Genomic DNA, 17,281 nt, shown 5'->3' on the forward strand with positions numbered 1-17,281 from the left:
ACACTGCTGGCCACCCAAATTGCAACACCAAGAAAGACAAGAGATATCGCAACAATATTTATTTTGTAGATAACATGTTGACCAAGCATCAAATGATTAAATTTATAGACTTCTGTGAAGTGTGGTTCCTGCCACAATCAGATCACCGCTGCCACACGCTTCGGCATTGATTCAAAGAGACTTTGGATGTGTTCTTGGGGTACAGCAGACCAAGCAGCTTCCACGCGTTGCCAAAGTTGATCTGGTGTGGCAGCTGGGGATGTAATCTGGGTCAATCGTTGAGCAACCATGGACCACATATTTTCTATCGGCGAAAGATCCGGAGAGCGAGCTGGCCAGGGAAGCAATTCAATCTGGCGATTGACGAAGAACCTTTGAACAATGCATGCCACGTGTGGTCGCGCATTATCCTGTTGAAATATGGCTGTGGGCAAGCCCTGAAGGTAAGGAAGGACAACTGGCTCCAACACCTCGGAGATGTAGCGCTGGCTTTTTAAAGTACCGGCAATGCGTACTAGAGGAGTGCGAGAGTGATATCCAATACCGCCCCATACCATAATACCCGGTGCAGGACCAGTGTGGCGGTGCATAACGCAGCTGTTCAGCATCCTCTCTCCACGGTGTCTCCAGACTCGAATCCGACCATCGTGGTGTTGCAGACAGAAGCGTGACTCGTCAGTAAAGACAATTTCATTCCATTGTGCCGTCCACATCCTTCTTTCATCGCACCATTGGCGGCGGAGACGTCTGTGGTTCTGCGTCAAGGGTAGACGAAGCAATGGACGTCTTGCGAACAGACCACTCTGCTGTAAACGGCGTCGAATGGTACGCGCAGACACTGGATGATGCGGTACAGACTGAATGTGCTGTGCTATGGTTCGTGATGTGGCTGAGCGATCCGTCACTGTCATACGCACAATACGCCTGTCATCACGTGAAGTGGTGCACTGAGGTGGATGCGATCGAACACGTCGGTCCGTCGTACCCTCCTGCATCCAACGATCACATATCCGCATTACAGGTGTTTGGTTTCGTCCAACACGACTACTGATTTCTCTGAAAGATAATCCACAATCTCGGTAGACCACTATCCTTCCTCTGTCGAACTCGGATACTTGATCAAAAGATGATCGCTGTTTTCTACGAGGCATAATTGATCGTTTTTTTGAAAAAACCACAAGAAAAACACAATTGCCGTACTTCAAATCCTCCAAATCTCCAAGCCTTAAATAGCGCTTTGAAGTGGCGCCACAGGTGCGCGTGATGTGCGTCTGCGCTGAAATTCTAATCATTTGCATATCTCACCTCCGCTAATGCATGTTGTAAATTTCATATTATTTGCATGCTTCCTTCAGGGTGTTGCATTTACGGTGACCAGCAGTGTATATCCCTGATGCCTATCCCTGTCGTACTTTTTGTGAACATTTAAACCATTTTCGGGAGCTCTTCCAATTCATGACCAAATTACACAATTTTTTATGTATGATGAACGGTTTTAATAACATATTGGAGAAGTTTTGAAAAATTAGGCATTAGTTTAGCATGTTTGTCTTTGCAATTAGTGTCATTTTTTAATCAATTAATATAAATTAATTAACTTGATTTAATTTTTTTAAAAATGGTATTTATGGTTTTCGTAAGCCTCATGTACCACGCGGCAAAAAATTGGGGGGGGGGGGAACTATTGTTTTATATTTTTAAAAAATCTATTTCTGTGCATGGTCGTGGAAAAAAAAATTCTAGATGAAAAATCAGGATAAAATTTTTGAAAATTTCATTTTTGAAAAATCATAAAAATCAAATGCTTCATAAACAAATCTTAAAATATACCATGGTACAATACAATACAATACAATACAAATACAACGCCATTGGTACAACGCCGTACTCATTGGACCTTTAATTTCATCTCATATAAAAATTTGCATGAAAATTACTTGACAAAATAATTTGAACAAAGCTTTGTGTCAAATGCAACGTAAGTCAAAAATGTGAAAAAAACATGGAAATTAAAAACGTAAAAATATTTAAAATACAGTGACACTTCGCTTCAAAACAATACTCAATATAACGATAAATCCATCTACAACAATATGTTTTCAAGTCTTGTTTGGAAGGGCCCGCATTATAATGTCAAACTGCTGCCTCTCGATATAACGATAATCCCTCTGTAACGATATTTTTTCTTGATCCGCAGAGTAAAGTTATATTGAGGATTCACAGTATAAAGATATACTACACAAAAGTGGTTCTGGTATCGCAAAATTATTATACTATAAAAGAACATATTGAAAAAGACAAAATACCGTCAGAGAAAATTACGGAGAAATCGATTCAACTTACTTTCGTACGATCGAAGTTGGAACTTTCATCATAACAAAGCACAACAACTCATATCACGGAATATCGTAGATATAGGAAGGGAATAAATGATATGCCGGAGGGAATTTCATCTCGGAGAAGCTACAGAAAAGATAATACCGAAAGCCGGAGTTTTAGGTTACAAACAAAAGCCTTTTATTCTATATAAAAAATTTTACTAAATAAAAGTAAAGATTTGCTTTAGCTTTTGTTTTGAAGTTAATTAATTGATACTCGAATACTAAAGGAAACATGAAAAGTTCAAAAAATTATAAAACCAGAAACGCATTTTCTTTAAGAGTCAACTAAAGATGTTCTTGTCATTGAATCATATCGTAAAACATTTTCAAACTTCTTGTGTACTTCTAATGAGTGGCAGAATTGTTAAATTTTAGATTGTGATATATGTCACTATACTGTTATATTGTAATATATGTATATAGACACACTTTACAGTATACACTATACAGTTATATTGTAGTATACGTCACTACTTTTGTTAATCGGGTTATAGCATAGAATTTAATATACACTATACAGGGTAGGAAAAAAGTACGTAGAAACTTTAAAAATGAATAAAAACCGGAAAAATAACCGAAATAAAAAATGGTTTGCAGGGTTAGCATCGCTAAAGATCACAGGAATTTTTTTAAGATAGGAAAAAAAATAACTCAAGAAGAAGCCAATAGGTGGCGTTGACTTACACAAGTCAAAGAAAAGATACGCAAACAACGAACAGAATGCCTCCAAATAGTTTATTACAGCACTATGAAGCAATATTTATTACAGCAGAAATTGTATTGTATTGTATTTAAATGTGTTCCACGTGACCACCACCACAGGGGATAACGTATTGCAGGCGAATCACAAATCCAGCAACGTTCTGTTTGCGTGAAAGAGATGCGCTTTCTACCGTCACGTTTGCGCAAGATGGAGCAACTAGTCACACTGCTACTCCGGTCAAGGCATTCCTGATACAGACGTTCAGGGAAGACAAAATCATTAGTCTCCAGATTTGACACCGACTTCTGGCTATGGGGATATTTGAAATCCCGGGTGTATCGATCCGGTCCATCAAATCTGTCGGAACTACGGACTTTTTGCCCACCCTGTACCATTGTTATTACTCATACATTTCTTCATATTCTCAATAGAAACTAAAACACTTAAACACTTTTAAGACAATGTCTAATTTAGCATGCGCAAATGGTGAAATTTCTACATGAAAAACTTTTTTCATTTTTTGCATTTTAACCCTCAGAATGCTCCCATCCTCCACAGATAATCAGCGTAGTAGCTTGCTCAATCATACTGTGATGATCTGAATTTTTTTTCCTTTTTAACATGAATTTTTTAAAATGACATGTAGAAGGTGTAAGCAGTTGTGGTGTGTGCGTAACAAGGTGAGTAAGGTGTTTATTGTAGGTTATTTTTTTTTATTATTTCTCTATTTTCCAACATATTTGCTTGTACTATGCAGGATGGATGTACAGTGTTGAGTATTGGTAGAGTGCCTACCTGCCACAAAGCACTATTTTGTCGGTGATTGTGGGTGAACTCAGATTCCCTGTTCGTATTACACCTTTTTTCGATAGTATTATACAGTGAAACCTGTACGAAACGGAACGTCAAGATACTGAAATAATATACCATATCGACAGGTTTCCTTTTACCACGTCACGTCAGGGTAGTGTGTAACCACCTTTAGATAAGTTTGACTGTATTTGCAACACATGAGTTTGAGCGTGCCACCTATTCTTCACAAAAGTCAACTGAGAAAAAAGGGATTTTTTCTTACACTGCCGTTTTGAGAGAGAGAAGCACATTTTCTCTCACCTACTATTCCCACAGTCTACGGGTTAAAGTTTCTAATAAACGATTGCTTTTTTTAGTACTCTATGCTTTTCACTGTCCTGGTCTCGTAATTTACGTAATTATTTAAGGCATGATTAATAAACACATTAATCGTTCGATATTTAATTGGAGATGTTAATGTCCAAGCTAACTCGACTTAATGGAAGTGTAGAATATCGTTTGTCACATAATTTTACATATGATCGATTCTTATGGAAGTTTATTATTAGTATAATTAAGGATAAGTGTGTAACATGAATAATGTATAATAGAAATAAAGAAAAATAATGTATAATAAAAATAGTTTTGATGTTCAATCTTGAATTTCACTCATTGCAAATGCGTAAGAAAACTCAAGTTCCAAAATGTCGAATGATCGTAATGCCTTCGAACAATGTTTACTCACATTCCACATTTTCGAATGAGTCATTTGACGTTTTGAAAAAAAAAATTGAATTTTTAAACTTCGAAGAGAATTCAGAAAATGTGATTATATTATACATATGCGCACGTGTGTGTGGTTGTGAAATCTCTCATACATTATTTTTTGTTCGTACACGCAGGTGGTAAGCACTCGGGGTTTATAAAGAATGTTTGGACGTGCTTCAGCTGCCAAAATCCTGAATTTTCATTGAGAAATAGTGGATGGTGACGTCGATGAACGCTTATTGAAAATGATGGAATGACATACCCAAAAAATACGTTAGATCTTATAAGTGGTGTAGGGAAAAAATTTTTATTTAAAAAAAAAACAAGTTGTTGAATGTTCGAGAATTTATCTTTATGGATGTTTGATAAAATCTACTTTGGAGTGAAATAATTCAGCACTAAAAATTGAAATTTCTCAACAAAAAACTATTTCCTGAATGAAAAACAAGTTTCTATTAATTCACAATTTCTTGGAAACTAACTTAAAAGTCAAGAAAAAATAACAGCATTCACAGAAAATTCTAAAAATCTTTTATTACGTAGAAAAATTAGGATTTTACTTGAAAAACAAAATTTATTTCAAGATCTTTCTAAACGTAAACTTTACCAGTGACACTAATAAGCACATCCAAACAACAAACTGCGTAAACAGGAAAATTTAACACGAGATCTCCGAATATTGCTTAAAAATTAAAATATCGTAGAAAGAAGAGTCGCGTAGACGTTGAAAAGGTAATCGGCTAAGCAAGGTAAAACGGGCAGCTCAATGGAAATTCCAAGCTATTCGTGGCTGAATCCAATGCCTTTAGAGAAATGAGAGAGTGGTTGTTATCTCAAATGAATTTTTTTAAAGAACTGAGGTATTGTCGGTATTGTCTAGTATTTGATCGTAAAATAAAATATGTGGACTGCTTGAAATAGAAAGCTGTAAATGCAGTATTTGCTCTTATCACACATCGAAAAAAAATCTCATTCTCTTTTGAATTTCAATGACTAAAAATGAAAATAATTTCAAGACATATTTTTTCAAACACGCTAGACATCAAGAAAAACAACAGGAGAGAGAGAGAAAATTTTTGTGAGAGAATATATTAAAAAGGTTAAAAGGGACCTCTTGGCTATAAAAAAAATATATAAAAGAATACTGATAGCTCGTCCGTGGCTGAATGAGAATGTGGCTAAGAATCTTGATTATAGCAGAAGAGCTGAAGATGTCACCCAGTTTTGATACTTTCCAGTTACTTCTTAAAGAGGATTAACTTTATAAAATTGCTGCAAGATGATACACCGAAGAAGTGTGGAATCTCCAACAACAACTACCTAATTCCAAGTTTCATAAGGCTGAAAAAAAAAAGTATTTTTCGATGCTGATGCGCGACTCTGAGACACATTCTGAAATTGTTCGACCAGTACGGTATTTGAGTAATATTTTCTACTTTACTACATCCTTTCCAAAGCAGGATGTTCAAATTACCGTTTATATCAGTTTCAAAATTGTTTCTAAATAGGTATAATAGTATAATATATAGGTATAAATAGGTCATGATATCACGCATATATACGTACTTTTTCATAGTTCCCGTGTGCTCAATGCGAATCGTGAACCACACCCTCAATCATTGGCGATAAAAAAATGCCAAAAACACATCCAAGAAAAATATCTCCCTAAATATTTCTTTTGAAAATACGACTTATCGGTATAGATCGCCTACATTTCACTAGTTGAAAGATTTATTTATAAACGTTTATATTTGTTATAAAAAGTTATTATTTTTATTTTAAAAACTGTCAAACATATTATTTAGTGGAAATAAAATGTCTTCGTAGAGTCGATTTTATGAAGTAATTAAAAGAAGGCAATGCATTTATCGTTGAAACAAATTCATAGATTAAGGGTAAAATACTGGTCGTATTGCTGTTCAAAGTTTATCCAACTTTGCTTAAGCACTTTCCAAGCTCGTAGTTTTGTTTCAGTTTCCAGAACGCTTTTCGATTTTGAAGATGGTAAGCTTGTTCATTAAACTCACAAACTTACAGTCTGTGATTACATTGGAGCTTTGAATTTCTCTAGGTTTTATCCATAATGAGATAGCAAAATTAGTTTGGTGAGCCGACAGTTTAGAACAATTACCACGACTGTCTTGATAAGGACAATTTAAAAGGACGTGTCTCCAAGCAGTATGAGTTTCTTCTTAAAAGCTAAAATCTTCACTCTTTAACAAATTTTATCAAACTGAAAAGGTAGTTATATTTACATGACACTTTGTCGCGTAGCTTCAGGCTGCAATCTTATCAACTACAAAGGATAGACTCATACAAGTTAATTAAAACGATGGGCATTGAGATTTTGTCTCCGAGATACCGTATTTTTTTAATTATCTTAAGTTATCACTGTTATAGTTCTTCGCGAAAATCGAAGTTAATATTGGACAACTTTCTTTAAAAGAAAACTTGAAAGTAATAAGCTGTGGCAAGACGCCATAGCTGAATACAGTTACGTTTTTATTTGATTCCAGAATGCACACAGGGGAATTACTTCAAAACGCTTAACTGAGTTTCAAGCGTATGCTTTGCTTATGTTGAAACGATTGAATAATGTTTTACAGAGGTACCTTTTGTTTCAGATTTTGTACCGTCATTTTATAGGCCTATACATAGAACTACTACTTTATAAAAGTTAGTCATTCAACATTCAACTCTGAAAATAATCAATTTATCATAATTTTGGAACTCTTAGAACTTTTTCTCGCCTGATTTATTTAACATTATTATTTAAATTGAGAAACATATTTGAAAAGCGGGAAAAACGACGAATTTATTTGCTTCGATTTCGGCATAAAAGCAAAGAAAAGACTTCGAAATTAGGAGTTTTGCCTTATAATCAACTGAGAGACACAGTATTGTTATCATCACAAGATCTTGCGGTGTATAATTATTATTCTCTTGTGTGTGTGTCTACGTGTTTATCAATAAAAGTCATCATCACGAGGAAGCGATCGAAACAAAAAAGTGATTGTGAACATCTCAGAAAAATTCCCAGAAATTTATATAATTTGGCTGTAACAGTTTATAAACAGTAATTGTCTATGAGTTCTTCGTGTAGGTTCTACATTTCACTAATTAAAAGATTTAGCATACGAGGACTGTATAAAAAAAAAATATTTTTATTTCTTTATGTATACGACCTCTGAAAAAAATATGACGTTTAACCCTCGAGTGCACGGGTTGGGTCTGTGAGACCCATGCACCTATAGGAGTTAGTTTGGGAATGTTGGAAAAAATTCGTTGATATAGAGTTCATTATACCCGGTTCAGACTCTGGCTCACAAGTACGTACGGTCATATAAATAATAAATATTATTACTGCAATAGGACCGATTTATCATACTTACCAATACGAAATGGCGATTTTGCATAATAACCGGCAAATATGATGAATTTAGTACGATTTATCACGTTTATACCAACACACACTTGGGCATGATGCATAACTGCCGGTGAAAGTGATAAATTTAAGAAAATTTATCAACGTTACCAAAATGTTACCAAAATTATGCATATTTATCAGTTTATTATGTATAATAACCGTAATAACCGGACAACAATTTACTGTAACATATACATAAATACAACAGATCTCTGTTAAGCCGAAGGTTTTCATTTCGAAGTCATTTGGTAGTCATAATCTACTAAATATACTGTTTTATGCATATATACAAATAAAGAAATGCATGCTGAATGAAGTGATTTCAAAGAGAAGCGGTTAGTCTAGTATTTCAAAAATTGAAGCAAATAGTGACACATCTGTTGAATCCTTATTTTATTTTTTTTTTTTTTTTGTAGAAATGAAAATAAAACTAACAAGACAAGATAAAAAACGAACTAACATATATTATTTAAATATATCAGGCTCTCGAGAGCCGACTCAATTTATCAATGTTATTTCAGTGTCTTCTGTGTACACTTGACTAATACCCCATTTGTCTAATAATGGCATAAACTGTGTGTTTTCCGATAAATAATTGACAGGATGGAAGTGAAATTTTCCGATACTTTCAGCGAAATCAATAACTTGAATATTAAAATAAAATCGAGTTTTTGAAGAGAGGAAGATGAATTTGCATGGCAAATCTACTGCTAAAAATAATAGAATTTTCTTCTGGTCATTCAAAAGATGGAAATTCCAATATATTTTATCATTTTTTATACTGAGCATTAATGCAACTGTCTAATATGAAAGCAATTTAACCGGTGAAACCTGCAATTGGTATGTTTGAAAAATTAGAAACTTATTTTCATGCTTGTTAATTCTTTTTAATAAATTTAGAGCTCTTGCTTAAACTATTTTAATTTTAAAAAATTGGAACAATATTAAGAATTCATCATTATATGTTTTTCTTCTTTTAAAAATAACATGTCATGGAAAAAAACCGGCCATAAATTTACTTTACCTTTAGAACTGTATTTACCTTTGAGAACTGTAATATATGATGATTTATTACAATTATTTATTTATTATACATGATAATTTCGACACACGTTAGTTGAAACAGCCTATACATTGATTACAATTTTTACAAACAAGGTTAAATTTTTACAAACATTTTATAGTAATACCCCCACTTACGCTACCACGAGTTGCGCGATTTCGGAGTTTCGCAATTTTCTGTCAAAAATGCACATTTGTGAAATTCAATCATAATCACGAAATTATTGCTGAAATAGTAGATAACATTAAGTGATAATTATGCAAAAAATTGTTTCATTCGATCAGAACGTGATATGTGACAAAACTACATTGAGTTTTTAAGGGCTATACTCCGTATACAGGGTTCATATCATAAAAGCACACACAACATTTTACTGGCGAACCTTGATTCTATAGCCATACTGCCAGATAGGAAAAGTGTATTCAAATAACGTATATACATTAGGTAAGTCATTCATATTGCAAGGGGATGTAAAGTTATCAAAATAAAAAAATAAACTTTTTAAAATACGGACATCCTGTGCTCAAAAACCCAATAGAAAAGTTTTTGCCCAGCCTCTCCTGATGTCAAGAGTAAAAATTCCACTGATCAGTGGAATATTCACTGAGACATTGGAATTTAAAAAACGTAGAAAAGTTGGTGAAAAGGGGGGCAAATCGGGCGTGGTGGTAAGATGCTGATCAACCACCGTGAAAGGTTGCTGTCACGGTCCCGGGTTCGAACCCGAGGGAGGATATAGATAAGATATTTTCCCTAATGAACTTGAGGCGACCACGAATAGACATCGCCTTCATTTTCAATCCATCTCATTAATGGCAGTAAAAATATGGCGATATGATATGGCCAGAGTTGGTGTTTGGTGAAGTAGCCAAAGGGCCTACTCTAAAATGTAGGGGTCATGTTGATGGCAATGCACCTGGTCTATAACTATCAGTTAATTTCAACTCCTGGCTGAAAGTTGTTTTCTTGCCTCCAACAAAAAAAGACCCACATAGCAATGTGGTCATCCAGTGGGATATTTGAAGAATCGGCGAAAAGTTGGGAAAAGTGTTTCCCGTTAGTTTATTCTGTTCTTTGTCAACTTTTCCCCAATTTTTTTATTCAAATTTTCCATCTCAGTTAATATTGCACTCAGAAATGTGAAATTTTTTTTTGGCCTCAGGTGAGACAAGGGAACAACTTTGTAATTGTGTTTTTGAAAACAGAGTGTCCGTATGAAAAGTTTTTAAATTTTAATAACTATACAACACTCCTTGCAATATGAATGATGTATCTGAGTTCTCTTAAATACTTTATTTACATATACATTATTTGTGCATGTTATTTAAATGTTTCTTCTAATTGGAAGTGTGCCTCTAAGATCGGCGGTTCGCCAGTAAAACGCGGCAAGGAAAATTATGGAAATGCCTTTTATATAAAAATGTCTTAGAGAATCAACTGCTGAGAGACCGAAAATCAAGTTCGCGTTAAGAGTTCTGTTCATTCGTTAATATTAGAACAAGATGATTTATAAAAGACGTTTTAATGCAGGTAAAATAGCAATGCCCTGTAATATTATAACCTCACAGAGCAACAAGTGCAAAATCGTTCATAACGATTTTCCATATAGTCGTTATAACGAAAATTTTCTTCGTGATTGTGAACTGCCGGTATGATGAACTTTTACTGTGATTAATTTTATACTGTGATTTGTTGATATGTAATCATTCCTCCAACACATACACTTCAAAATAATTTGTCCTTACTTTTTACGGAAAAAAAGAAAGAGCCAATAATTTATTTAAATCTTACCTTATATATCACATTATCTTTTTAAATATTTCTTTCCTCAAGGTATCACACAGTTCTCTATCAAGATGTGGCAGACATTTTTTCCTTCCCTATTAGGGTCCAATTAATTTTTCATTAGAAGATGGTCTCATCTGTTGTTAGAATAAGGCCCAAAGCTATCAGTTGCGTTGCCTGTTTCGATTAAAGAAAATTATTTATTTTCTGCTGATAAGGAAGTACAAGCGGTCGTTTTAAATTATATCGCGCATAATTTAACTTGAGAAATCAGTTTATATCAAATTAAGGTTAATTTTATTATTATTTTTCTTTTTTTTTGATTCGATCACATTTTAAGACATCGTAGCTTTGGGGAAATTGGCTCCCTTCCCCTCTATCTTTGAAGGAAGTCAATTAATTTCCTTTCTCAGATAGCAGTATCGACACATGCATAAATCGCACCGAGAAGGTCAAGCCATCTTATACTCACCGTAATTAATTTTTGCTAGCGTATTTTATGCAGCTGTCAAGATGAAGCTATAATCAATCTTGCTCTTTGAGACTTTGCTTATTTTGAGCGTTCATTTAATTTAATGTTTGAGATATTAAATTAACGAGAACGATAAAACATCAAAAGTTCTTAGTTAGCTATCATGTAAATAATGAAACTTAGAAAATTTTTGGGAGTTACAAGGTGTTAATTCTTCTGGTTACACGCGTAACAGTAACACACAAAAAAAAAAAGTTTTTATCCTAAACAATCACGGTGAAGGTGAACTTGGAGGTATAACATCTGAAGGGTATTGAGGGGTATGGTTGATGCTACGTGTTATATGGGGATTTATTGTTTATAATAATTACGCATATACAGTGTGTAAAGTCTCTTGTCTCCTTATATAATCTTCATCTTTTGAACCGTTGGTGATACAAACATACTTTCTATTAGGAAAAATTATCCAAATAACGTGTCCATTTTAGATATGGCATTTCTTCTACTCGGGGCCGTATAAGTACTGAGACACAAAATATAATTTCCTATACGATCTGCCTGTCTCTAACTTCTCTGTCGGAACGCTTCAAAATCTCCCCTAGGGTGTTATCGGTATTCATCAATGGCAATGTCTTTCTTGAACACAAAAAAATACATGTTTCTAAATTCAATATCAGCCGGGGTATTTGAATTCAAAAATTGCTGAAAATGAGGAAACTAACGGCATATATTCAGCCACCTCGTTGGACATTTTGCCTGTTGTGGCCTTGTATTTGTATTTACTTTGCAATTGCAATTGAATTTTTCTAGCTTTTGAGATGCCCCCTTAACTGTCAATCAGCAATATCTTAGCGAATATTGCACATGGAAATATGGAATTTCATTTTCCATATTTCCAGCAGCAATTTCCAGTTGTAGAAATTGCTGCATTCCACAAAGTGCAAAGTCTTGTTATACAATCAACATTGTGCATGAATGATATGCACAAACACTTAACTCTAGATGCATATTTCAGCAAAAGTAGTTCAAAATAAAAGTAAAAAGGAAGGTCAATTTATCTAATTTGTTTTTCCCCATTTATATGTTTCTACAGTGCAAATACTAAAATTAATTCATAAAGAGAAGTCCATTATAACGACAATTTTCCCTCTGATTGTGAACTGACGTTATAACTGACTTTTACTGTACTTTAAATCCTTTTAGTCAACTCTATAAACGGCATCTTACTGCATTGAACTAGTACACTGTTGGAACAAACAACATCGATGGTTAATTTTTTTTAAGCATCGATAAGTTCTGCCTATGTTCACCGAACAATTTCACTTGGTATCCCAATAGCACGCGGGCTATAAATTTATACGAAAAAAGTAAAAAAGTAAAACTCCTAGCTATTTAAATATCACAGAGCAACGAGTTTACTATACAACGATAAGTATGTGTTATTTGTAGATACAATTTTGTCGGGCCTTGATGTATTCCACGATGTCAGCAAGTTCAATGTTGATATATTCAAATAGCATGCACATATAAATTAGACTTCGTTCTTCGAAACTCATGTTAAAACGGATCTTGGAGAGTTGATATTTATCACAGTGATAGAAGCTGTTATTAACATCTATATGTAGGCGAAATACCAAATATATTGTAGAAGGACGAATCTCAAAATTTCGATTCAGATTGTTGCTATCAAACTTCCAGTTTTTTGGGGTTTTTTGGTGTTGCAGTAAGGATAGCTTACTTACTGCAATATAATATATGCAAAAATGGGGTGTTTCCTTATAAGGTGCGACTGTGAAGAAAAAAAATACATCTGAAATCTTTCCCAACGAAATCATCTGATTCAAAAGTAGCATTTTGTATCAATGTCGCGATTCGGATACATTTTCGAATGTCCGTACACAATCGCGTCAACGTGATATATTTCGAATCTTCTTGTCATGAATACATAGACAAGTAAAACATCAATTCATTGCTTGGAGGCGACAATGCAGACAATAGCAAAAAACGATATCGAAATCCGGATCACAGAAAGCACGTAGAAAATACGATTTGGTGAATAAGTTTGCTCAGTGACAAAAGAATATTGATACGAAGGATATTTCTTCAAATGTGAGAAACCTAGTTGTGTTACTGCACTGCGTTGTTGCTAAATTTAAAATTCATTTTAGTGATAGAATTGAAAAAATATAAATATATACTATATGCTTTTGCATTACTTGTTGGCCCTTGAGAGCCTGTATCTTTTTATACTAATATAAAGCCCGAGAAAAATATATTCTTTGAAACTAAATTTTTACCTCAATTTACTATAGAGATTTTTTGATAGAGACAAGTTTTAATTTATTTTCATCTGAAAACTAAATAAAAAGAGAAATGTGTAATTACCAGATTTATTTAATGAATAGTAATTTTATAAAGAACTACTCTTCTGCTTAGCAGATTAATGTCAAAAAAATACAGCTATTTATAAATATCTTTACAGAGTTGGTATTCCGAAATTTACTTGTAATTGTGTTTGAAAACTTCTAGTAATTATTATGTTTAGTTTTTCCTATGAAATGCTTCAAAAAAAAAAAGAAAAAGGGAAATACCAAGCACATTTAGCACTTAAGAGAAACACTTGAACAGGAGTGAAGTGAAATTGTCCTGAGTCAATGAATCAAAGACCTACTTATTTATGAAAAGGAAGTACAAAAAATAAGTGCAACAACTGAGAAAAATTCCTATGTTTTTTTCTGTTTTATATCGGAAATCTTAATCGCAAAAGCAAAGGCTGTAGAGGGTGTTTTCAGAACGTGCTTAACAGAAATTCACCAAAAAACAAATACTGTATAATTTTCTAATGGATTTGCTGTGATATGTGCTATCAACCAGCCGAGAGTGCATATGTACCTTCGGATTGGATTGGAGTTTTGACCTTGAATCATCACTAGTATATCTGGGTGCCGCAGGTGAGACTTTAACAGCTCATACACCTTTATCATCGCTCTGCAATTAAATGCAGTGGCGCATTTAAGCCATGGTTGGCATAAGAGAATAGAGAAGATGACATTTTAAGAGTCATCTCACACTATCTCTAAGATGTCGAAAAATTTTGAAATTGGCCGGAAGAACATCTTTACCCCAGGAATTGACAGTCACCTCCACGTGAACTAATGAATATCATATATTGATGATAATTGATGCTAATTAATTATATGTCATAATAAGATGTAATTTTAATAAATTATAATAAAGTCAACATACAATGAGAAAGATGCTGGAGATGCAACATGTTAATAGTGATGTAATTAATGCTATATGAATATACTAATGTAGATAAAAATAATAATAGTTAATAATACTCAACTTGAGGTTAAATAGGAATATAATACGTGTAAGTCAAAATGAAGTATTTGCAATGATATATGCAGTGTATATCAATTCTGCAGTGCCAGAAGGGAGAAATTAGCCATATAAATACAAGTATATGTCAGAGACCCCGAACATTGGGTCTGGACATCTCGAAAAAATTTTAGACTTTCTAAGTCTAAAAGTATCAATGCTGTTATAATTGGAAATTTCACGAAGATGTTCATAGTCAGAGGTGTGTAGAGAATCATAGCAGTTTCTGGGAAGCCTTTTGGCATAGTCCATGATTGTTTCAATCTTTGTCCCTGCCGTATATGCCTATTTCTGATGAACCTGCAGGACCTGGTAAAACTTCGGAGTATTACGTTTCAAGAACAATAATATTAGGATTTCTAGCATGCATCTAGGCAGGAAGTGCGTAAAGAAATGTGGAACGTATGATCAATTTAATCAAAATGAGTTTGTTGTTGGTAGAAAAGGCCGTATTACACCTACAAATTTTGCTAAGGGCCTCTCAGATTGTTTAGTTTTTTGGTAACTTCTGAACAGTGATGGGCGAACGAAAGACGTTTATCAAAAGTTACACTAAGGTATTCACAAGTATTAGATGGATGAATAATGTTTCCTTGTACGTTTATAAATCCATTTGGGAGAAGCTCAATTTTTTCCAGTTACTCTCATGAAAACAATTTTTCTGGCATTCAATTGGGGCCCCGATTTCGAAGACACCACTCTTCAACTTTTTGGACCATCTCTTGGAGATATGAAGGTTTTCTACAACGAGCTGAAGCGAAGATGAATTTTGGAAAGAGAGGAAATACAACTGCCCTCGCGGGAATCGAACCCACGTCCTCTCACTTTCCGGGTGACCGCCCTAGATCACTAGACTACAGAGACAACGAATATCTCAATCGTTCGTTAGAGCTCGTGTGCACTGAACAGAAAGAAAGCCAATGTCAGGGTGTCTTCCCGATAAGAATTGGTTTAGATGTAATTCAATTTTCAAGGTTTTAATTTTCGTATATACTGCTTTCGAATTCCATATCTTCTCCTCATCAATTTTGTTTTTAATTTTTCATATACAAACAATGAATATTATATATATATATAATGTTCACACACTACACTTGCTTATTTCAGTTACCTATGGCACTGCTATTGGCGAATGAATGAATGCTATTGGCACTGCTATTGGCGAGTTTCGACGAAAATTAATCAGTTTTGCAATATAATGTATATATATTTATAAACGATGAAGGAAAAACTATATACGTATATATATGAAACATGTAAGTTTTTTTCTCAATATTATTATATTCATGAGGTTCACATACATATACACAATCTCTCTCAACATATAGGTATATATGTAAGTAAGAAATATAGGAATATATATTATATTTGAGAGAAGATATCAGCAGCGTGTGATTGATATAGAAGAAACTAAAGATGGAAATTATGGTATTGAATATTGTATTGAATTTCTTAAGATACCAGAAAAATAATACTTAGACCATATACAGAATTGGAGGGGAGACAGTTGAAAGAAAGAGACGGAAAAAAAATGGGTGACACTTCTGTTTTTTTCAGCCGTTGAGATGATCGATTAGTGTATATTGTGCTTGTACAAGTAACCATAATATGGAAAAATTCATGAAAATGAATGCGTAAGATCTGCCCACGCTGTATTATGGTCAGTTCAGTGAGATGGATGAATAGCTATGAATATATGGTTACACAATTGAAACACAATAAAAGGAACAAATGATAATTTGTAAATATTCTCTACAGGATGTTTTATTCATTTACAAAAGTAACCTTTTCTTTATCTCTTATTATTATTATTTTTAGTACTATTAAGTTCTGAAACATCAAACTTTTGTAAATTCGAAATTCGTCACAATTACAGGCATAATAATTCGATACAGAGAGACTAAATTGGTTTTTTAAAATCAGAATACATACATAGACATCATTTTTTTTCTCAATTTCCACATGCATCATCCACAGAATTTACTGCAACTGGCGGAAAGGACATACTCGCTGTCTGCAAATTTATACGTCAAACGATTTATACACGCAAAAAAAAAAAAAAAAAATACAGAATCTAAATTCAACTTGAAGAAAGTCGTTTTTTTTTCTTGAAACTATTCCACGACCCATCTGAGAGAAAACTGAAAGTGCCAGAAAATAAGGAGGCACGCATGATTCATTGAACTCGTAAAAACCTTGAAAGTGAACCTGTATTTGACATTTATCGTCCGTCACGATAGCGCGTTGTAGCTATTAATCTTCAATGCAACTGCACGTGGGGAAAAAACAGAACGAAATGTAGAAAACAGAACCAAACTCTTCCGCGAAAGCAAAAGACGCAAAAACATTTTCAAGCGTATTTATTCGAACGACGTAAAAAAAATGTTTTTCCTGAGTGAAGACCACCTGGTGCTCTTCATTTTTTTGGTTTTTATGCCCTAAAGACACAAAAGAGCGTTACATTCACGCACATTTAGTCTAACCATTACAAACATTTTTAGCACAA

At 33.9% G+C, this 17,281-nt stretch overlaps 1 pseudogene across 2 annotated transcripts in view; it reads right to left on the reverse strand.

The window, feature by feature from the left end:
- The window catches only part of LOC149085606 (5-hydroxytryptamine receptor pseudogene), a 66,541-nt pseudogene extending 64,119 nt beyond the window's left edge, over window positions 1-2,422 (reverse strand). For both annotated transcript variants that reach the window (XR_016192891.1, XR_016192890.1), the window contains exon 1: window positions 2,344-2,422. The product of XR_016192891.1 is annotated as a 5-hydroxytryptamine receptor pseudogene, transcript variant X3 (transcript). The remainder of the gene's footprint in view (window positions 1-2,343) is intronic.
- Window positions 2,423-17,281: the final 14,859 nt, after the last annotated feature.

This window comes from Pholcus phalangioides, unplaced genomic scaffold (assembly GCF_987345545.1).
Source record: "Pholcus phalangioides strain wild (caught in Gottingen) unplaced genomic scaffold, Ppha-v1.0 ptg000007l_1, whole genome shotgun sequence".
Taxonomy (NCBI): Eukaryota; Metazoa; Arthropoda; class Arachnida; order Araneae; family Pholcidae; genus Pholcus; species Pholcus phalangioides.